General features: G+C 39.8%; 1 long non-coding RNA gene across 1 annotated transcript; it reads right to left on the bottom strand.

The window, feature by feature from the left end:
- Positions 1 to 698: 698 nt before the first annotated feature.
- Positions 699 to 23,750, bottom strand: LOC141578485 (uncharacterized). Its single transcript, XR_012508872.1, has 4 exons — positions 23,398 to 23,750; positions 11,842 to 11,899; positions 2,218 to 2,305; positions 699 to 2,108 (listed from the first exon to the last, which is right to left on the bottom strand). It is a non-coding gene; the product is annotated as an uncharacterized LOC141578485 (long non-coding RNA).
- Positions 23,751 to 23,997: the final 247 nt, after the last annotated feature.

The raw sequence follows: 23,997 nt of genomic DNA, 5'->3' as shown, positions 1-23,997 counted from the left end.
AGTTTGAGAAGTACTGCTCGAGGGAGTTTTATTTCCTTCTGAAGGCAATGACTTGGGTATGCTGTCACCAAGCAGGCGTTGTGCCCGAGTTGTGGTGTGGCGATCCTAACAACCAGATGTCCCTGAGTCTCAGATCATCAAAGGCGTTTCCAGGCTTCTGTCAACACCTAATATGAATTTTCAAAAAAAGGACAGTAAGGCTGTATAAACAGGATGATCCAGTTATACCAAATGCAAATAAAAATAAAGGAAATATATATTCTCTCTGAATTGTAACAATGTGATTAATCTTTATTTCTTCATTTTATATTTCTTTGTATCTTATCAGTCTTCTATGATGCCCATACATGACACTATAATCAGAAAAAGATATTTCAAGCAAGAAAAAAAAATCCCATTTAAAATGTCTAGCTTTCTCATTATCTTTTACTCTTCTTGGTCACTGCGAGGTAAATTTTCATTTCAATGTTGAAGTAAAAGTAGGGCTGTTACTTCAACATATTTATTCTCAAGGATTTTTTCTAGTGCTAGGCAAATAATCTGATTTTCAAAAAGGGCAAGGAACGAAGTATTTCAGAGCACATAGTGATGAACTTCTTGTCAACCTTAAAAGAATTTCAAAGGGAAACAAACAAACAAACAAACAAAAAAACAAAGCCTCACTCTTAAAGGTGACCATGCAGGCTGCATAAGTAGCAAAAAGCAAGGGCTGCAGGATTAACTCTATTTCCTTTTAAAGACAAGTCAATAGAATAATAAATAGAGGGAATCTTTAAATTAGGTCTATTTTTATTCCACCCATTCCCCCAAAGCACTTCATGGTATTTTCATTAAAATATTAAAAACATTGAGAACTGTGGGTTGGATGATATTACAGTTGGTGGTGATCAGTCAGGATCCCAGGAGGAATGGAACATTCAAACAGGTTAATTGCAGAGCATCTAATAAAGGGACTATTTGCAAAGCTAGGGCATGTTTTAGGAAACCCAACACGGGGTGGTGCAGTGTGTAGGAGCTAGTGACAGCAGAGAATTGTTAACACCCAGAGTCTGAAGGGGGGAAGGGAAAAGAAGTTACCAGAAGGCAGAGAGAGCTCCTGTGTGCAGCTGACAGGAGCTGTGGTGTTCAACAGAGGAACAGAGCCAAACTCTAGGACCTGCGAGAGTGAGCCGACGATTAAGTGCCTTCCCCTCACTTTTTTCACCTCTGAACTTCAGTTGATGCCACTTATTGGCCAAACCACCCAAAGACCATCCATATGGGTCAGCCTCAAGAGCACAGGGCAAGGTGGTAAGGAGACCCATAAATGCATGCGGAAAATATCAGCCATCAGCCTAAGTAGATCCCTAATGGGCTGAAGGATGGGTGAGAATGTGAAATAACTGGTTAATGGTTTAGAAATCCATTCGTGGCTTTGCTCCATTCAACATTTCATCAACGATTTGGATGAAGATAGAGAGGGCACATCTGAACTAACCTGAAGATGTCACAAAACTGGGTGTTAGAGAACAAATCAGGTGACACATTCTGTACTCAGAAGAATGGTGTTCTGCTTCTGAGGTGAAACACGTGTTTAGTAGATAGAACTGAAAGGCCTGCATTGGCGTTAAAAACACCAACTGTCTCTAAAATTGTAGGAGAGACAGGACTAATTTCACTTATCCATAAGGTTTCTTTTTAATTGAAAAGATCAGTGTAAATAATCAGTCACGAGAAAAGAATGCCTCCCAAATGAATGTGATATTTAGTCTGAATTAGAATCAAAATGTCCAGAAAGAAGAGAGCTGTGGTGTCACTCCTTTCTGTGCTGAACAGAGAGTAATGATAAGCATGTGCAGGGGATTTACTGCTAGGATGGTAACTATGTAACCTGGAGAATGAGACTCTGTTCAGGAAAGGAGGTGGAGGAACACGTCCTGGAGTAGATTTCCAAATACCTGAAGGGTAGTCCTGTGAAAGACGGATATGGCTTTCTTCCAGGTCTGGGGGCAGAGGGTTGTAGGCACAGGGAGCAGCAATCAGATGACAAAAAGGATGAATGTCTACATGATCTGTGCCACTGAAAATCAAGTGGATCTGCTTGTGGATGGTAAACATCTTATCCTATCCTGGTGGAGACAGAACGGCCAGATAGACTGCTAAGGAGCTTAGTTTGGAGAACTGGGCTCTGTGATGGCTTGGAGGTGAGTCCAGCCCCCCTCCCCCATCAACACACACCTGAATCCTCAGGGTCTTGGTGGCCCCGTGCTAGTCCTGTATTCCTCTATCAGCTCTGCGTGTTGGTAGTTTCTCCACCCTCTCTTTCCTAGAGCCAAGCAGAAACAGAAACGTAAGTTACAGAGGTTTTAGAAGGTCTTTGAAGCCTTAGAGCTGTTGTTCCCAATTTCTACCAATGGCCTAATTCTTCTCATTAAACATCAAGTGCTGTAGCAGCTATTCTGATCTCTTAACACCACTTACTCTTTTTAAAGAATATAATAGTTAAAAACAAAGCTTAAGTGAGGCCTTCATCTAGTTTTTTAATTTTTCAAATAAGAAATGTAGAAGTTCAAATAAATGCAAAAGTTCTAAAAAAAAAATGAAAGCAAAAATCTCTGGAAATCCTACCACCCAGAAGTAATGACAATCAATATTTTGGTGAACATTCTTCCAGACCTCTTTTTGTGAGTCCCACTGTGTGGCTTTCTGGAGCCACAGAAAGGTAATCGTGCATGGGCAGGTTTGTATTGTACATGCAGCTACACCATCTGCTCTTTATATGCAACATCATGTCGTTGAAATAGCTCCATGTTAGTGAATGCTTTTTAATGCTCTGTAGGGATATGAGTATAACCTTTGAAAAGCCATTTAAATAGAATAGAGCAAAACTTTTTAAAATGCATGTCTTGGTTCGTTTAAAAGTGGACTACTGAGTGTAGCGGGGTTGCAGCTGATACAACTTCAGCTCTCTTTCTGGATGACAGTGGTCCTCGGGAGGACAGGTTCATGATGATGTAGCGAGGACACGTGGACTGCTGGGGAAAGCTAGAGCTCTGAGGTTTAATTAACAATTAATTGTCTCACTATTAATTGCAAGAATGACAAAAGTATGTATTGACTCATTGCTGTGTTAAGATGAGAAATTTAGTGTTTTTTCCTCCTTTTCTATTTCTTTTCAAAAATTATTTATTTATTATTGATGTGTCTGTTTATTTATTTATTGTATTTTTATTGAAGTACAGTCAATTACAATGTGTCAATTTCTGGTGTACAGCATAATGTCCCTGTCATGCATATACATCAATATATTCGTTTTCATATTTTTTTGTGTTAAACTCCTTTTCTATTTCTGTTATACATATTGAGTGGACTTAATCAGATTTATATTAATTTTAACAAACTGATTTCTTTGGTGTCTATCAGATTTTTATTATCTGTAGTTCTTGCATCAAAATGTCCTATTTCTTTCCGTCTAAAAACTCTTGTTTATATTGTGGGCACATCTTCAGTGTACCTTTATCTAGAGAAATCTTGTGCCCCATGGGCCAGAGGTGCATTCCTCCAGGTAGGCTTTGCATTTGATAATGCTAAATGTCTCAGTTGCTAACTTTTAGGGTAATTTCTATTTAAGGGGCTTTCTCCACCATGTAGGTAGTTTAAACTCAAGTGATACCTTATATGAGCTCAGGCATGTGGGAGCTATAATTTCTTACATTCTACCTAGAACCCTGGCCAGGATACAGGCCCTTTTGTTATCTCTCTGTGCTGATGGAAAGAATTTTCTTCATTTCCACTTTCACTGAGGGGTCCAGCTTCCACTGAGAGGGTCCCAGAGGGACAGCTATCATCACACTCAGTGGTAAAATACAGAAGCTCTCCCCCAAGACTAACAACGAGACAAGGATATTCACCTTGTACTGGAAGAATGACCAGGGCAATAATGCAAGAGAAAGAAACAGAAGGCATGTGGATTCAAAAAGAAGAAGGGAAACTCATGTGATTATTTCATAAAGAATTCAAAAGAATCTATAAAGTGAATTTAGCAACATTGCTGAATACAAGGTCAATATATAAAAATCAATTGTGTTTCTATAGTACAGCACCAAACAGCTGGAAAAATAAAATTTGAAAACAACAGCATTTATAAAAACATCAAAAACATTACATATCTAGGAATTAATTTAATGAAACATGTGTGAGACATCTATTTTTATAAATAACAATAAAGAAATTAAGGAAGACCTAAATGGAGAAGTATAAATGTAGAGATATTACATGTAAATGGATTGGAAGATTCAATATGGTTGTCAATTCTCCTCAAATTTATTTGTGGACTCAGTGAGGCTTCAGTCAAAATCATAATAGCTTTTCTCTTGGTGGAAATCGGCAGGCATGATTCCAAACTGTATGTGAGGAACGCAAAGGACACAGACAGCCAACACAGTCTTGAAGAACAAATCTGGAGGTCTTCCTCACCAGATTTTGACTTACAATAAAGTTGTAATACTATAGTAGTTAAGATATCTCTGTGTTGGTGTAAAGCTAGATAAATAGAACAATAAAGCAGGGATGCCAGAAATCGACACTTATGTGATCATTTGGTTTACCAGATGGTACCACGTCTATTAAGTGAGGAGAAAAGATGGTCTTTTCAATGCTTAGTGCTGGAGCAATTAGAAACACGGGGAAAAAAAAACAGAACCTTTGACTCCTATATCAAACCAAACACAAAAGTTAATTTGAAGTGGATTATAGAACTTTAAGTGTCTTATTGGAAGATAAAAATAAATTAATCTCTGGAATAAGATTAGAAACTATTTTCATGACCTTCAGGTCAGCCACAATTCTTCCAGAAGACAAGAAGTAGTAATCACAAAAGTGAAAAAATAAAGCAACAAACCATTGGGCTTTATTAAAATTAAGAACTTCTTTAAGTGAAGACTGCCTGTGTGACCTCAGATAAATTACTGAATACGTGGATAGGAAATCCATAGACCAGAAGTTATCTGCAATACAAAGACTTCATAGGCAGAATATCTGAAGAACTTTTTAAAACTAGTAAGAAAAAGACAAAGTCTTAAAAAATAGGCAAAAGACTTGAACTCACACTTCACGAAAGATACAGCCAATAAGCATATGAAACAGCTCAAAAATGATTAGGCATCAGACAAATGCAAGTCGAAGCCACAATGATGTATCGCCTCCTACCAGCGGGAAGAGCTACAGTTCTGAAAAGTTTGGCAATATCTGGTTGGTGAGGATGTAGAACAACTAGGACTCTCCTACTGCTGGTAGACTGGCTCAACCGCTTTGGAAAACAATGGCAGCATCTATTTAAGTTATGTGTATAGTTTACCTTATGGCCCAATAAATTCATTATTCACTCTTAGGTATCAACCAAGTATGTGGCTTTAGACACATCTCTTTTCTTCTTAAGGTCTCAATGCCTTCTGTAAATTAATCTTTTTGGACCAGATGATTTTTGAAATCTCTTCCATTTTTATGGTTTTATTTCAGTTGGTATTATTCATTGCATTATGTTATATATTACCCATCTATTTATATTTTAATTACATTATGTTATGTGATACTATACATATATGTTTCCATTTGACTTTTGTTGGAATAATGAGAGTACTATAGAGTAAAATCAGGCAATGAATTTTAGGGTTTCTTAGTGTTTTCACTCGCCCTTGCTCTTATTATACATACAGAAATGGTTGAGAGGGGAAAACAAGAGCTCAAAATAACCTGGACTCTATTAGAAAAAAAATTGCTGTAGGGAATTATTAAGACAACATTAAAAAATATTACTTCTTTTTCTATAACCAAACAAAATTTAAGTTACTGTCGTATGTAGCAGGATATAAAAACTTTCTAATTTCATAAATTGAATGAAAATTTACACCCTGCTTCTAAAGAATTAAAATTGCACTGTATTTTAATGAATATTTTCATGTTTTCAATTAGAAGTAAAACTAATGAATGTATTATTATCTCATTGGGCATTTAATTAGAACTTTTCAAAGAGGAAATGCAATATTAGGAGCTTAAAGTTTGTTGACTCTCTTTGGTTTTGCAAGTGCCTAAAAAGATTTGGTGTTTGGTTTTTCTCATTTAAAAATATTTATAGGGAAAGAATAACATTTGCTTGGAATATTTATAGGTTTTATTTGTCCCTATATCTATCACAGACCTTCTGCTTCTAGTTAGAAAGTCACTGGAGATGGGAACTTGCACCCTCACAGTGAGAACAAGCAATATTAACTATGTAAGTCATGGTTAAAAAAAGAAAACCTTCATAATCTAAGGACTTGAAGAAACCCAAATGAACTAAATTCTAGTAAGTGATGAGCCCTTCCTGGAGGAGAAGAGACCTTCTCTCGCACAGCAGCAGTAGGAAGCGAAGGAGATACTAGATAAATTTTTAACAAACTTAACGTCTGCATGTCAGTTGGAGCAAGGCCTTCTATCGGTGAAATTTCTAGGAGTCCAACGGTGTGGGTCATGTTGAGAATTTCCTTCTAATGTGAAAGAGAAGCCATTGCATCTGGCCCCTCCTACAATCAAGAAGGAGGTACAGACCCTCCTGGGCCTCACTCGGGGCCCTAAACTCTCGCAGATGCATACTGGGAGCATAGAAGAATTCCACACAACCCTGTTTACGAAAGTGTGAAATGTCCATCAGCAGTAAAATGGATCAACAAATTGTGTTATATTCGCAAGTGAAATACTAAACAGCAATGAAAAAATGAACTACTGCTACACACATTATTATGGTTAAATCTCAAAATGCTGAGTGAAGAGGAAAGGCATAGAAACATACTGTGTGACTCATTTACACAAAGTGCAAAATCAGGAAAAATAAACAACATATTGTGTTGGGATATGTACATATGAGGTAAAACTACACAGAAAAGCAAGAGAATGAGTAATTAGAAATACAGGATTTTGTTTACTTCCAGGCAGACAAGGGTTGTTAGGGGAGGAGGGTATCAGAGAGGGGCCCACACGTGGGGCTTCAAGGAGACTGGTTAGATCCTATTTTTTTTTAAGTCGGCTGGTGGCACATGTATTTTATTTTTACTCTTAAAATATATATTAGCCTGCCAGGGCTGCTATAACAAAAATACCATAGACTGGGTGGCTTAAACAATAAAGATCTATTTTTAACAGTCGTGGAGGCTGGAGACTGAGATGAAGGTGCTGGGCCAATTTGGTTCCTGGCGAGAACCTTCTTCCTGGCTTGAATATATAGTCATCTATTGCTATAGCCTCATATGGCAGGAAGAAAGATCATCCCTTTCGTGTCTCTTCTTATAAAGGCGCTAATCCCTTTCATGGGGGCTCCACCCTCATGGTCTCATTAAGTCCTAGAGGCCCCACGTCCAAATCAGCTATATGTATATCTTGCAGGTATGATATTTTACAATAAAAAGAGAGCTCTTTTAAGTGACTTTTTCTGAACAAGTGACTTGACCGTCTGCCTTTAATGGCACCTTCTTGGATTCTCACTCAGCTAAGCACACAGACTCAATGCCAATGCCAAGAGACAGACCTCCCTAAATGGTGATGTGGAGGGAAGAGGTATTGGGGGCTGACTTTTACTGGACCGTCCATGTCAACAGAGAAACTTTCAGGATCCCGAAAAGACTTTCCTCTGACCTGTTCTGTGGTTCAGTGTGGCTTCATGGATATAAAATGTCTGAGAAGGTAACTAGCAGAACATTTGACATCTACCCTCAGATGTCTGCGATGAGGAAAAGAGGGGTTCCCATATGGCACAAACATGCTCCCCCTCCTTCTAGCTGTTTGTGAAGCCTTCCACATAATTAGCAGAAATGAAAACAGAGCAGAGCCTTGCAATTTGCAAATGTTAACCACTATATGTAAAAATAGATTTAAAAAATTTCTTCTGTATAGCACAGAGAACTATATTCAGTATCTTGTAATAATCTTGAATGAAAAAATATGAAAACAAATACATGCATGTATATGCATGACTGGGACATTGTACTGTACACCAGAAATTGACACATTATAACTGACTGTACTTCAATTAAAAAAAAGAGAGACAGAGAGCAGAGCCAAGGATGGACTGTGCAGACAATAGAACCCTGTAGCGTCTCACTGGGTCTTTGAAGAGCTGGGATCTAAAGATCTTGCCAAAAATATGCCCTCAGAGAGCAACAGTGATCTTTGAAGTCACCTGACACACTGAGGGACCTGGGCCAATGTTAGACAGTTCTTAGTTAAAAAGAAAAATCAGTGCGGTCCAACGGAAAGTGAAATCTGTTAAAAGACAAAGAGTAGAATGGCTTGGTCTCCCTTCTCTGGTCTACTAACTGGAAAGAATGTAAAATCAGAAACACTGTGTCATTTCAGACACACAGAGCTAAGGGCAAGCATGTAACCTTCACTGAGTGTGCTGTCTGCAGAGGCAAATGGCAAATTGGGGATTATGATAATTATCTGAGCAATCTAGGTAAATCCACCATTCTGAGTAAGAAAACATCTTTAAAAAGTCAATACCCTCTAGAAATGTTGTCTATTTATATTTCATCTATAGTAATCACATAAATTGTAAAAGTGTGGTCTAATGAAAAACAGACTTTAGGGAGAGGGTATAGCTCCAGTTAGAGTATATGCTTAGCATGAACGAGGTCCTGGGTTCAATCCCCAGTACTTCCATTAAAATAACTAAATAAATAAAAAACTTAATTACCCACCCCCCAAAAAGTCCCAACCTTGACACTTGTTAGCTGGTGAGAATTTGTCCAAGGATGCTTTCAATTACAAATGAATATAAAATAATAATAGTGACTTAAACCATTGCATCTCAGACATTAGTGTGCATATGAATCACTTGGGAACTTGATAAAATGCAGACTCTGACTCAGTGAGTCTGGTGGAGGGGGACCCCAAGATTCTGCATTTCCAACAAGATCCCAAGTGATGCCCATGCCTGGTACACAGACCACACTTTGAATAGCAAGGGCTGAAACAGTTAAGCATGTTTATTAAGCCAAGAGTGAAAAGTGTGGAGGCAGGCAGTTCCAGGTTGGGGTAATTCAACAGCTCCAAGATGTCCCAAGGACTTGAGTCCTTCTTATATCTTTGCCTTGCCATCCTTAGCATGGCAGAGACAATTCTGATTGCCCAACGGCTTTAGCAGTTTACATACCAAGTTCTCAGACTTCAGTTTCCAGAGGCTGCAGGTCTTCAGCCAGTTTCCCTTCCTATCTTATACGACAGCGTTGCACCACTAACTCTCTCCTACTCCCCTAACTGGCAAGAGGAATGGAGTTAACTCTTGCTAGGCTTAGGCTGATCCCTGGTTTCCCCACTTTCTGCTGCCATCTCTAGTCTGGGGAGGGGACAGGCCTTCTTCAAAACATGTGGCAGTCATAACAAATCTGTTACCAAATAAGGGAGGGGCATGGCTGTTGGGTAGATAACTGTGGTGTCTGCTACAGGCCTTAGCAAGTTATGATAAGCGAAAATGAAGCAGGTAACGTGGCTGGCTGAGGTAGGACCCACACTGCTGGGGTTAAAAAACAAAAAAACAAAAAAAAACCTCACAGCTTGTAGCTATTGCTAGGCCCAGGAACTTTCTTTCTTTTTTTTTTTTAATTTTTATTGAAGTATAGTTGATTTACAATGTTGTGTTAGTTTCAGGTTTACAGCAAAGTAATTCAATTGTGTGTGTGTGTGTGTATTTTTTCTTTTTCAGATTCTTGAGGTTTGTTTGACCTGGACAGCTGAGAGAGGAAGTAAGGAGATGAAACAGTATCTGACCCATCTGCTCACTTGCGCTGGCCTGAGGCCTTACTGCGGAGTATGGAGCTAAGCAGACACCGAGGTGACTGAGCAGCAGATACCTGTGACTTGAGGGCCCAGGTGACCAGATGTAGCCCTGGAGTTGGCGAAGAAGCCATTTTCCTCCCCTCTGCATGGCATCCGGCATTCTGGATTCAGCAGCTTTGGGAGCTTCAGAAAACAATGGATTTGGCCCAGCCGATGGCATTCCTGTGATGGGCGGAGGCAGTGGTGCTGCCACGATGGCCAGAGGCAGTTCCCAAATGCCTTTGGGAAACTGATGAGAAGTGTGTACCAGAGCCCAAGGAAAGACCATGTGGATACTTCATAAAGACTCCCAAAGCTGGTTGTGGGCACACGTCAGAGGGCCCTAGACATCCCTGGGCAGACGCTGCGAACAGCTGAGCAGCACTTTGGGAGCTGATCGTTACAGACAAGCTGGTGGGGTTTCCTGCTATAATAATCCAAATATAGAAAGGAAATGGGACCTATTTTTTGGTCACAGGCTGTGACAGGCACCTAATGCAACACTTCTCATAAAGTAGATACTTAACAAATTGTAGTCATAATAATTAAATAGCTCACACTTATCAAGCCCTTACAGTGAGTCAGGTGTTTTCTAAGTATTTCACATATATTAATTCATTTAATTGTCCCCCAAATCCAATGAAGTCAGTATTAATACTAGCCCTACTCACAACTAAAAGAATGGAAAGCTTTATTAAGTTAAGACCACCCAACGAGGAAATGTTGAGGCAGGGTTTCAATTCATGCTGTCTCGGACCAGGGGCCTTGAAACAGCTACTATCTATCGCCAGCCTGCTGTGTCAGGAGCATTACGTATTTTATCTCATTTAGTCATTCTAATCTATTAATCCCTCTTTGCAGGTGAAATAAATTAAAGCACAGAAATTTCTACGTAGTGAAGCCAGTATCCAAATCCAAACTATCTAACTCTTAACCACTGTGTTCTAGCCCCTCCCTATTACAGTAGCTGCTGGCATTTAAATTATTTGAGTATTATTTTTTTCCCAAAGCAGCCTTCCCCCAGCCCATGAACCAAAGAACAATTGCTTCTCTAAAGCTGCTGTAAAAAGAACTGCTTTGAATAATCTTCTTCTTTAAAAAAAGTTTTTTTGTTGTTGTTGAAGTATAGTCAGTTTACAATGTTGTGTCAGTTTCTGGTGTACAGCATAATGCTTCAGTCATACATATACATACATATATTCCTTTTCATACTCTTTTTCATTACAGGTTACAAGATATTGAATATAGTTCCCCGTGCTATACTGTAGAAACTTGTTGTTTATTTTATGTGTAGTAGTTAGTATCTGCAAATCTTGATCTCTCAATTTATTCCTTCCTACCCCCTTCTCCATGAATGACCTCCTATTAACCAATTTCATTTAGTTTGACTAAGAGGAAAGCTTCTGACATGCCTGGGACATCATCAGCCTGGTACTGGGGTGATTGGAATTAACTCTGCCCGAAGAAAGTCCACATCAGGCATTGCAAAACCTGGTGGAATGCTGGGACCTAGGCCTTCAACCTTTCCCTAACACCCCCCGAATCTAATCTCTTGACTGCTTATCTCTATGTGGGGGTTTGGCAGAAGCACTGCTTCTATTCTAGCCTTAACTTCATTTCCAGTCTTTCCTTCTTGTTCTAACACTAACATTCCTAAACTTCTTGTTTCATGTTATAAACCTATTTTTGTTTTCCCATACTTAAGAGGATCATCCACTCGTTCAATAATTCATTCAGCAAAAACTAACTGAATGCCTGCCATGTGCCAGACATTCTTCTAGGCAACAGACACACAAGAGAAGATGAGAAAGGCCCCTTCCCTCATCAAGTTTATATTCTGGTTAACATTTACCAGATTAGGAAGTCATGTCAACTGGGATAGTGATATATGCTGTGAATAAAACTAAGCAGAATAAGAGACTAAAGAGTGGCTGTGTTAGTGAGGAAACCACTGATGAGGAGGTCACGTTTGAGCGAAGGATTGAATGAGGGGATGTCCTTTGAATAGAAACTCACTCAGTTATCCTGTGTTCATCCTACCAGGCTGCCCAGTTGGTGGGGTCCTGAAGTAATTCTAAAACAGACAAGAAAGTCAACATAAGACAAATATCATCTCAAAAGTGTGTGGGGTGTGCATCTGATCTTCTTGATCCTCGGGACAATACATTGAAATTATTGAGCAGGTACGTATTTGATAACTGAACAAATGAACACTGTTGGCATGTTCCCGTGGCAGCATCTGGCAGACCTGATCATCCGGCAGCGGAACTGGCTTCCCTTAAGGCAGAACACCTCGCGAGGACCCACAGCATACAGCATCACGGGCCAAATCCCTAGATTCCAGGCAGGGGATATCAACAAAGTTACATCAAGCCGGGAAATACTGGCCTTGGGGTCTTGTCAAAATCCCGCATCTGCTTGCCTTTGGTGTGAGCTAATAGGTGCTGTAAATTTCTACTCTCTCTCTGAGCTCCCGTGGTGGTTTTGTTTCATGCTTTCACTCCCAGAATAGCATTGCTCATTTTGAAACTTATTTTCTCTCTCTCTTTTTTTGGTACCACGTAGAACTGTCACTGATTTCCTTTCTCTTTTTTCATTTCCTTAAACCAGACTATTCTCTTTTAAGAGCCATGTTTCAGACAGAAGCTTACAGCACATGACCTGCCGGATATTAGTCAGCACACATTTCAGGGACCATTCTCTCCCAGGTTCTAGAATTAAGGATGGCTCCCCACAAGACTTCTTTCTGGTGACTCAAGTGTAAAGATGCAGAATGAAGTGTGAAGGGCACCCTCAAGGAGTTTCCTCCTTAGATGTCCTTGGATGCAAAAGGACAAGAGAATTAAGAATCATCAGCGACCCTAGGTTATCCAGGCCCATTCTAATCATGGAGCCCTTGGAGGGTGGCAGAATATGCTCGAAATGAAATAAACCACTTTGGCCTAGAGTTATTTTGAGCTAAAGGCATTTTAAAAACAATAAGTTTGTTATGGTTATGGGGATGTGGGGGGGGGAGGGAAAGGGAAAGGTTAAACTGGGAGTTTGAGATTTGCAGATACTAACTACTATATATAAAATAGATAAACAACAAGTTTATACTATGTAGCACAGGGAACTCTATTCAATGTCTTGTAGTAACCTATAATGAAAAAAATATGAAAAGGAATATATGTATGTGTATGTATGACTGAACTCTCATGCTGTACACCAGAAACTGACACAACATTGTAAACTGACTATACTTCAATAAAAAAAATAGAATGTATAGTATGATCCCCTCCTTATACAAATTAATTATGAATGAGTAAATGTGTATACAATTTCAAAAGCCTGGAAGGAAATTAAAAAGAATGTGACAATGGTCATCTTCAAGGTAAGATTACAGATGGTTTTTCTTTCTCTTCCTGTTGATGAATATATTTAAACAATTTCGTATTTAAAAAACTACATAACTTTGTTATAAGACAAAATAATAAAAGTCATTTTAAACTATTGATCAAGCGGAACTTTTTGCTTGACCAAATAAAATCTGGCTATTTTCATTTTCCTCCTTAGTGTAATAATCATGCCTTTCTATTGCAATTTGCATTGAAATTTTGCCTAAAGTCCATTGGCATCATGATGCTGTAATCTACAAACATGGTAATCTGACAATTAGTAGAAATTATATACTTCAAGAAAATGAATGGTACTAAGTTCTCCTGCAGCTGCTTCAATTATACCCTGGGAGACATGAACAATGTTGGGCTTAACCCTTTCCAAGAGGCTTCTGAAAATACATTACTGTTGATGATGAATATTACCGTTACAAACGGGGTCCAGGGGGATGAAAACAACTTACATTTGTTTGCTGATAATAACAGTTTCCTCAAGATCTTGTTCTCACTGGAGAATCCTTAACGATGTTTTCAAATGGGCTAATTTGGAACCATGCTCTGAAAGGAGAACTTCCCCTTGGTGTGCTCTGAGGAAATCTTTTATCATGACAGAGACATAGCTGGCTACTTAGTCTAGGGTGAATGAACAATGTCACTAATAGATTTCTTCTGTTAACGGGGAAAAAAATTCACAACTTTTCACTAAGTTATGTATGACATTTTATTCAGATAACAGATAGTTCTGTTTCTTTTCTACGTGTTGCTTCTCTTAGAGAAAATTATTATAAAAATGTAATTAATTCTATCCAAAGATGCAATGAACTGTTCTGTGAAGGCCAGCTCAGGGAGTTATTTATCATACCCTGGAGATATAAATTAAACTCTGAATTAATATATGTAAAGCACTTAAAACCATTTCTAGTGCATAGTATGTGTTCAAAATTGAGGATATGCTCATTTCTTTTACAGAGGATAATGGATAAGGGAGAAATTATTTGGTGTGAGACTCACATTCCTTTTCATTATCTGAATCACAGTCATAAATTTAGGTTTCTAAGTATTGAAAATACAGACACAATCCATATTCTTTCTATGCAGTATTTGGCGAGGCCTCATGTTCATCTCTGAATTTCCTCCCTCATTTTGAAGCAGATGTTTGACAGCCTCTGATACGTGCCTGGCGGAAGGTGAACAATTTACAGAGGATAGTCTTGGTCCTGGTGTATATCTGAGACCCACATTCACCAGTGTTTCAAATTTTGGGGGCTGGATCTGATGCCACCACCTCAAAAAATTCTCCCCAGATTTTCCTTTTCCTTATTAGAAATGTTTTACCATACATTTACCAGTATTAGGAATTTGTGCCTGTCTGTTCGGGAGTTAGAAGAACAGTGGTTTCTAGAAAAAAAAAAAAAAATAAAGCTAAAGATCCCTGGTGCTGAGAACTCCAGAGACTTAATTCTCAAGAGTGTGGGAACGCTCAGGTGCCTCGGCAGGTGTAGCAAGATGAAGCCTGGGGGACTTTATTACCGCTTTTTCCAGAAAACTTTGGAACGGGGGAAGCTAGGACATTTTCTAAAACACACACCTTCACCTTTCAAATGGAGAAGGACAGCTTCTGATGCCCCTTCTGATCAGCTCACATCAGGGCAGGACCAGGCCCAGCGTCCAGGATTCATGCTGCTCCCAGATCAGTAGAAACGTTGTGGGAAGAAACTAAATTATTGCAGTGGTCCTGCCGGTCTCCCACTCTGCCGTGCTCGAAACCCCATAGGGGTTGCAGTCTCCAACCTGAGCCCAGGCCTGGTCCCCTCACCTGGAAGGGAGGGCCCCTGAGGTTGCCCCTGGAGAGTCGATCCTCAAGGGTGAAGCTACTGCGCACCTCTGCCCAGCATCTCAGGCCTACAGGTCTTCAGATGCATTGCTTCCTTCTGGCTGCAGGTTTTGCTTCCTTTTCTCTCCAGCTTTGATGAACTGATCAAAGGAGAATTTTTAGGCGACTCCTTTGAGAGGCAACAGCATCTGTTTCTCATTCATTAATTCCTAATTTTTTATCCTTCTTGCTGGATGTAGCTTAGCTCTGCTTCTAAGCTTGCAAGCCCCATTCTAGAGCCCCTGGTAGATTCCATAGAATAAGTTTTGCTGCTTAGGTTATGAAGTCAGAGGCTCAGAGCTCACTGGTGCACAATTGTGAATCAGCAGGTGCCCCAGGCTCCTGGCCCCTAACTCAGATGACCTGAGTCCCTGAACAGCCCTATGTGGCTGCTCTCTCCACCTCTGGACCTGGCCATTCCTGCAGCATTTCTGAGGCATGTTCTAACCATCACTCTGTCTCTTTTATTTCATTCTCTGCAGAACATGCCTAAGCATGTTTTCAGTTTAGGGGAGAAAATGGTCAGAGAGTTGACTGCCATGCCTGAGCATGGCCAGTTCCAGAGCATCAGTAGCTGCCAGCATCAAGTACCCTGGCAGAGAAAAGACATACAATTGTACTGGCCCCTGCTTCCATCAGGCCCCTTGCAGAAAAGACTCTAAATTCATAAGCAATTCAGAGTCCATTAAAAGTTGTGTTAAAATGGAAATTCCCAGGTAGGAATTTGGTAAGGACTTTTTTTTTTTTTTTTGTAGACTTTCTTTATTTACATAAAACTTCTTTGAAATCTTGCATTTGTCTCAAGTTATAATTCCAATTTTGACACGTAATTATCCTTCCAATTTGGATCTTGATGGGAATTCATTCAAGAATCATTGCTGCTTCCATTGGGTCCCCTTTATCCTTTTTATGTGAAAGCTTGGCATTTGACACTCACGGAGAAAAAGTATATTGACTTATATTTAGGGCAATGATTTTCACGTCAATTATGGCAGAGTCCTACCTTAGTTTCAAAACTGAGAATGACAGTCCCGATGACCATAATTGCCCATTCCCTGCATGGTCCTGAATTTCAAGAGACACAGTCCGAAGAAGACTCCTCACTTTCATAGTTCTCGCAAACATTTAAAGAGTACACAGAAATTCTTTTCAAAATCCTCTTATTAAAATCCTTATAAAAAATACAGAAATTCTGGTGGAGTGAGTATAGCTCAGTGGTAGAGCGCATGCTTAACATGCCCGAAGTCCTGGGTTCAATCCCTAATACCTTCATTAAAAAAAAAAACAGGAATTCTTATTAAAATGCTCTGCTATTCTCTGGTACCCTGAAACTCTCAAGAAATTCTCAATTTCTTACCCCAGGAGACTCCTCTCTCTCATCCACCTGTGTCTTCCCAGTATCCGGTTAATTTACAAATCACTCTGTACACATCATCCCCCCAGAACTCCCAACCGTTCTATTTCCCCTTCATGGGCAGCATCCTGGCATATTTTTTTCTGTCGGATCTGTTGCTTTCCGTCCATGACTCTGCATCTCCTAGTTTTGCTTTTTTACCCTCAGAGTGCAGAGAAGATGGGCAGATTGCGAATCTGAGTATTAGTAATTTATATTCCATTACACACATATTCTCTCTAAACTTTACAACACTGTCATTATTATTTTTGTCCTCCTTTTTCAGGTGGCAAGCTGGTTCAGAGAAACAAAGCCATGCAGCGTGTGAGTATAGGAGCTTGCATTCAAGTCCATATCTGTCTGGCTCACACTGCCTCACAAACAGCAGGAGAGTGGTGCTGCCACAGTGGGGACCATATCCTGGTTTCCACTGCCGTTCTGTTAAAGATCTTATTTCTCCCACAAAGTAAACTGAAAAATCCCATTATATTCACACTTTGTCTATAGAAACAAATGTTTGAACCTGGTAATTACTCAACTGTTTGATGAATTGAAAAGGGGCAATAGGTTTTCTTCAAAAATTTTGTTGGTGATAAACAGCAAGAGGAATAGAGCCAGAGGGACCCAGGTTTCTGGCCCATCCCAAGTTCAAACTCTAGGGGATTTCACTCTGAGAAATGCCTGAAAACACTGCATTATTCCATTTTCTACCCCTAGCACACCTAGCGCCTCGCAGACAGTAGACATCCAATCAGTGCCTTTTAAGTGAAAGAAAATGTGTGTTGGACTTTTCTCCAATACCATAATTTCAATATCATAATTGATGATTATGACTATTTTAGTTTTTTAAAGATTAGCCTGAATTCATTATCATGTCAAATTTCATTTCAAAACCCCTGGCTTTCGTTTTTCTTGATTTGGATGTTCCACCAATACTACACTCATCCATTATGATTCAAGTTTTTGGTTCACTCACAGAAAACATGAGGAGAGGGAGAGTTTCAAGAGTGAATAGAGGCAAGAGGGTGTAGCTCAGTGTTAGAGCATGTGCTTAGCAAGTGTGAGGTCCTGGGTTCAATCCCCAGTACCACCATTAAAAAAATAAATAAATAAACCTAATTATCTCCTCCTCCCTCCCCCAAATAAAATAGTTGCTTAGTAAACATTAAAAAAAGAAAAAATATTTAAATAAATAAATAAGTAGGAGGGAAGCCAAAGAAGATTATGTTTATATATCTGAGAAAGTGGAATTTCTAAAGAACTGAAGAAAACAGGAAGATACAGGATAAATAGAATCAGTTTGAGCAGAAAGGAAAGGGAGGCTGGAGCAAAGAGTTCTGTGGACAGCCGCCCCCGCTCCCCGCCACCCCCACCAGGAGCGCCGTCCACAGGACATCCTGGTTACTGCACAGAGGGGCCAGTGATAGGTGAATGGCTCAGCAGTAGAAGAGGAAAGAGGTGACGATGTCTGGAATTTACATGGAATCGGGCATCTAGTCCAGAGCTTGAATTGTGACGCCGGCAGCCCAGCGAGCCTGCCATCCTGGGCTTAGACACGCCTGAGGGCGGAGAGTCACAGGCTTCAGAGAACGCCCACTCTATTGCCGAATGGCCCTGTCAAAAAAGTTTTCCTTACCCTGAGCTAATGTCTCTCTCCCCACATATTTCCACCCGTTTATTTTGTCTACTCCTTGGAGCCGTGTGGATAATGTTCACTTTTTGCATATGGTCATTTACCACCTCTCTGAGGGAAACTATCTGAAGCACAGATTGGTTTCTGTTAATTTGTGGACCATCTCTATTCACCTAATAAATATACTATTCTCAGTGCTACATTGAGCTTAACTCAAACAATTGAAGTAATAATACAATAACAAAGATGAATTAACATTTGAATGGTTCCTAAAAGTTTAAGCTGCATTTCAGGGTGACAATATTGTGTAGTAGAAGATAGGTCATGTTTCCCAGATCATTCTGGTAAAATAACTGTATCATAGTGTACTAATCCTATTTTCAAAATGTTGAAATGTGATACATTTTCCCATCTTTAATGGTTTTTAATGGTTTATTTTTAGAATTAAAAATTAATTTAAGGGGCCCCTTCAAGCCTCTTTTGTCATTTTGGTGTGATCTTATTCAAATATGAAAAAAGCACACTTTTCTAAAATTATGCTGCCATTGCTGTTTTGAATTACCCCAGCAAGAAATATGACAGCCTCTATTCAAGTTTCTAGTGACTTCTTTGCAGCAGGTGACTTACTAATTTTGTTTTACTAGTCAAAAGGAAATAATTGAATTTAATTTTAATTTTTAAAATTGTGAAATGTATCATTCATGTAGAATAGTACATTGTGATGACTTTTGGATGTGTTAGCTTGGCTAGGATGAGTCACAGTCCTAAGAACTCTATTTCTAGTCTCTTCCCAGTTAGTGTGGGCTACCTTAATCAAATTAAGGTACATGGACACATCGTGATTACATATTACATCTAATCAAGGGCACAGGATTGCATGTATGACATATATTTAAATCAGAAATGGCTATCCCAGATAAACAACAAGGTCCTACTGTATAGTACAGGGAACTATATTCAATACCTTGTAATGGCCTATACTGAAAAAGAATATAAAAGGAATATATTTATGTATGTGTAACTGAAGCACTATGCTGTACACCAGAAACTGACACAACATTGTAAACCAAGTATACATCAAGGAAAAAAAAAAAAAAAAGAAATGGCTCTCTCTGTATTTCTGTAATCCAGTCATTCCTGGATCCCCAAGCAGGACAGTGGTATATCTTGTAAGTCAATATAATTAGGGGTAGAGAGCCTAAAGAAAGAAGTGGGTAAAAGGGCATCAAATGAAGGGAGAAGAAATGGGGACAGGAGTAAAGGAGACCAGCTGGGAAGGAACAGAGAGATGAATGAGTTAAAAAAGAGAGAGAATAACAGGGGAGAATGGGAAGGAGGGCTGCTTCCCAGCTCTTACAAATAGCCTGTAATTCACAGTTGCGTGTTTGCCCTTCACAGTAGCTCCACTGGGTAGGAATTTGTGTTCATCTGCTCAACAATTCAAGAAACACTTATTCTGTGCCAGGCTTTGTTCTAGGTCCGGTGAACAAAACAGTGGGAAACAGAGATGTAGCTTCTTCTATTATATAACTTAGGCTTTTAGTATAGAGACAATAACAAAAGCATTTATAGAGGTTTAAAAAGTAAGTAAATAAGACAGATGTTAGAGATGAATAGAGCTTATATTAATTTATTTCCTATTGCTGCTACAATAAACTACCACAAATTTAGTGTCAACACAAACTTGTTCTCTTACACTTGTGATGGTCAGAAATTGAAATGGATCAGCAGGGCTGTGTTCCTTCTGAAGGCTCTAGGAGAAAAATCCACTTCCTTGCCTTTTCCACCTTCTTGAGGTTGCCTGCATCCCTTGGCTCACGGGCCTGCATTATTCTGTTTCTGTTGTCACATCTCCATCTCTGACTCTACACCTTCTGCTTTCCCCTTATAGGACCTCTTGTACTGGGCCACCTGGCTAACCCAGGATTATTTCAGGATCCTTAACTTAAGCACGTCTACCAAGTCTCTTCTACCATGTAAGGTAACATATTCCAGAAATTAAGATGTGGACATCTTTGGGTAGCCATTATTCAGCCTGCCGCAGAGTCTTAAGTGAAGTGTTCAACTTCCTGCAACTGGTCCAGACCTTCAGTCTTCTGCATCCAAATGCACTGATCTTTCTCCTTTACCTGCCTGAATCCCCTCACCCTCTGTTCATCTTCTACCTGCTGAGGACATGAGAATCCATTGTGATATTCTTTGATGTTTTCTACATTTTTAGCTACCTTCCTTCACTCTTGCAGTGTCCTGAAGCTGGCTGGAACAACTAACTTATTCAAAGTTAACAGTAACTGACAACTGCTTAATATGTCTATCCATTCACCAAGTATTTACTGACTGCTGCTTCTGTGCAAACTGCAGAACCGGAGTGAGAAACAAAACAGCTGTTCCCCGTGCCTTGATGGAACTTTTAGTCTCGAGCGAGAAATAGCTATTAAATTATCCAACATGTAGATGATTATGCATTCTAGTTAAGTGTTAAGAAAGAAATGAAAAGGATTTGATGACAGATTATAATTAGGGGAGTTAACTGGACAGAGAGGTCAAGGGCAGACTTTCTCTGCAGGGAACACTGAAGTGCAGAGTGAAGGCTGAGCAGGGCCCTCCCGTGTGAAGGGTGTGGGTAGAGAAAGGCCTGTGTGGGTGGGGGTGCTTCTATAGTCAGGGCAAGTGCAAAGGCTCTGAGATAGGAAGAGCCTGATAACTTGGAAACATATTTAAAACTTTGTGTGACTGGAGAAAAAAGGAGCAGGGAAGAGGGGAGTGGTCTGAGATAAGACACATTTGACAGATAGGGACAACGTAGGCCATGCAGGCCACAGATCGTGGACAAGACCTTGGGTTTCACTTTAAAGTGCACTGGAAAGTTACTGAAGGATTCTACAGGGAGAGGAGAGTGATTTAATTGTATTTAAGCTCTTAAAAGATGACTTCCGCTGTTACAAGAACAGTTTGGAAAAAAGATCCAAGATGGAAGCTGAGAGATTGATAAGGAAGCTGCCGTAGTGGAGAAGGTGATGATGGTGGCTTGGACCAGAGCTGGCCTAGGGAGGACGCAGGAAGTGAGGAGATAAGAGGTGCAGTTTGGAGTCGGTGCAACAGGATTTGCTGGTGGATGAGATACGGGGACTGAGGGTGCACAGGTATCACGTTTGACTCCCAAGCTGGAGGATCTAGGAGTGAGAAGGAAAAGACAGGCTTGGCTAACAAGCTAACTCGTGAATCTAGGTGTAACAGGTGTTGGTTTGCTGATTCCCTGCTCATGTTTTTTTTTTTCGCTAGCCAGCTGGATTTTCAAAGAGACATATCTGGCCTTGAAATGTTGGTTTGCTGCCTCCCTGCCTCTACTTTTGTGATAATGATGCCGCTAAAGCTGTTCCATGCCTATTGGCCGAATACCCCAATCTTGTACTTTACCCTATAAAACCTCATGCACATGTCTTGGAGGTGCTCAGAGCTTCGGAGCAGAAGCCCCTCTGAGCCCGCCGGCGTAATACATCTGAGTACTCCAACCCTCCGAGTGGTGCTTGTTTCTTGGCTGGCCTGTCGTTTCCATAACAGGTGGATGGTGGGACTCTTTAGTGAGATGGCAAAGACTGGAAGTGGAACGACATTAGGACAGAAAGTCAATAAATTCCTTCTTTTTAGAACCCTTAAGTTTGAGATTTTTGTGAAATTTCAAGAAAAGATGTCAAGCAGGTAATTAGACAAATGAGTCTGGAGGTCAGAGGAGAGACCTGAGGTAGACATAAATTTGGAACTTATCACCATACAGATAATATATGAAACCCCAGAAATGGATGAGATCGGCCTAGGAGAGAGCGTAAAAGCTGAAAAGTAAATTCCTATGAAACCAGATCAAAGTCAGAGATAGAAAAATCAGAGAAGTACCATGTCAACAAAACCAAGAGAAGAGCGTTTGCACAAGAGCAAGTGGTAACAGGGTCCACCACAGTGACCATTGTTTTTGGAAAAAAAGAATATAAATAAATATAAATATACCTATTAACACTTATAGATACATTTATATTTATTTATAAATATTTATATTTATTTATATATACATATTTCAAACTGCAAAAGACAAGTACAAGCACACATTATATGTTAAGAGATGTTTTCTTTCATTTGTTTCTGAAAAGGGAAAAAGCAGCCCCTGATCACTGGAAACTGGCCCCCACTCACAGTCAGGCCATGCTGTTCTCCTGCTGAACGTATACTCACAGAACATCAGACAAGGTCATCCTGACATCGTGATAAATGAGCCAAAACAGAACCACCATGCAACCCACGAAATATCATACATCCCCTGTTCTCAGCTAAAATGAGTGACTGCTACTTCTTTACCAACTGCAGCTTTTCCTCATTTTAAGCTGCCCTCTCAATGGATCAGGTTTGTTCAGACAGTCATAGACTCGCCTGCTTTCTGACAGCACTCAGTCTAGAGTGAGCCTCTCTGCTTCCTTAGACCCTCCCCAAAACTACCCAGCCAAAGCCTGAATCCTGTAATAGCTTCTAACACCCTCTCTCTGAGGGGCTCCCAGTTCCCCTCAGTGAGCATTATTCTTTAGTGATCTGCAGAGTCCCGGTGGTCTTTGGCTCAAGGATATTAACATGTCTTAGTCCCTTAAAAAATTGGCAATCCATAACTGGTAAACACGTATAACTCAATTAATAAAATTACAAACCGATGAATCAGAACTCCCCATTCTCTAATCATTCTAGATTAATTCTATCTATTAGTTATACAAAGGTTATTTATTATTGCTCCTAAAATGTTTGTATAACTTCCTCTTACTTGAGGAAGATCTTGGTTTCATTAAGACCTCAAACACATCTATACACTTTTATCTTTCTCCTGTTCCCTACATAGCACAACTGATAGTTTCTTTTTCCTATCTCATCAGGCTATTGGGAAGCTCAATGCAATTGTGTCAGAAGATCATTCTGACAGAGCCAGAAGATCATTCATAGGAACTTGCTTCCTGCTTACAAAGATTTAACCAAACGTTTACCAGAATACTTAGGGATGTTGTTCACATAGCATTTCACTGTCACGCCTTCCTAGTCTCCTCTGATCTATGACAGTTTCTCAGCTGTTCCTTTTTGTAACCTTGGCAGTTTTGAAGAGTCCTGGCAAGGTCAGGCGTTTTGTAGAATGGTCCTCACTGTGGGTTTGCCTGTTGTTCTCTCATTATTGGACAGGGGGTGCAGCTTCCTGGGAAGAACACCTTAGAGGTGAGGTGCCTTCTTCATCGTATCCTCTCAGGGGATACATTCTATCAACACTACTTACCACTGGTGTTGTCAACCTCAGGCACTTGGTTTAGGTGGCATCCATCAGGTTTCTTCACTGTAGTGTTACTAACTTTTCCTTTCCGTCCTATATTCTTTGGAAGTAGGTCATGAAGTCCAGCTCATTCTTAATGTAAGAGAAATTAAGCTCCATCTACTGGGGGAAAGAGAGAGGTGACAGTATCTACATAGATTATTTGAAAACCTTTTTAAGGAAGATATGTCCCTTCTCCCCCATTTATTTATTTGTTCAACCATGTATTTACATCTGAATGGACCCTTAGATTTTGATTTTATTCTTTGGGTTAAAATCCAATACTATGTTTTTACTTTGTTGCTCAAATTGTTCCAGTGTTATTCCTCGGTAGCTCTTTCAGTTGTCTCCCTGTGTCCTCTCCACTTGCTCTCATCTTTTCCATTTTTAAAGCATCTTCTTGTTTTCTGGCCCTACAAAATTCTCCAGTTCATCTTATATTTTTCCTACTTCATCCCAGAATCAGTCACTTCTTCAAGGAGACATAGTTCTTTTTATTGGAGAGTGGTATTCAGAAATCAACATCTGGATACCAGGGGTGCTCACTGCCACTGGGTTGTCACTGCT

The sequence above is a fragment of the Camelus bactrianus genome, chromosome 8 (genome assembly GCF_048773025.1).
Source record: "Camelus bactrianus isolate YW-2024 breed Bactrian camel chromosome 8, ASM4877302v1, whole genome shotgun sequence".
NCBI lineage: Eukaryota > Metazoa > Chordata > Mammalia > Artiodactyla > Camelidae > Camelus > Camelus bactrianus.
The sequence above is the reverse complement of the archived record's forward strand: the minus strand, read 5'-3'. Positions and strand labels throughout refer to the sequence as shown.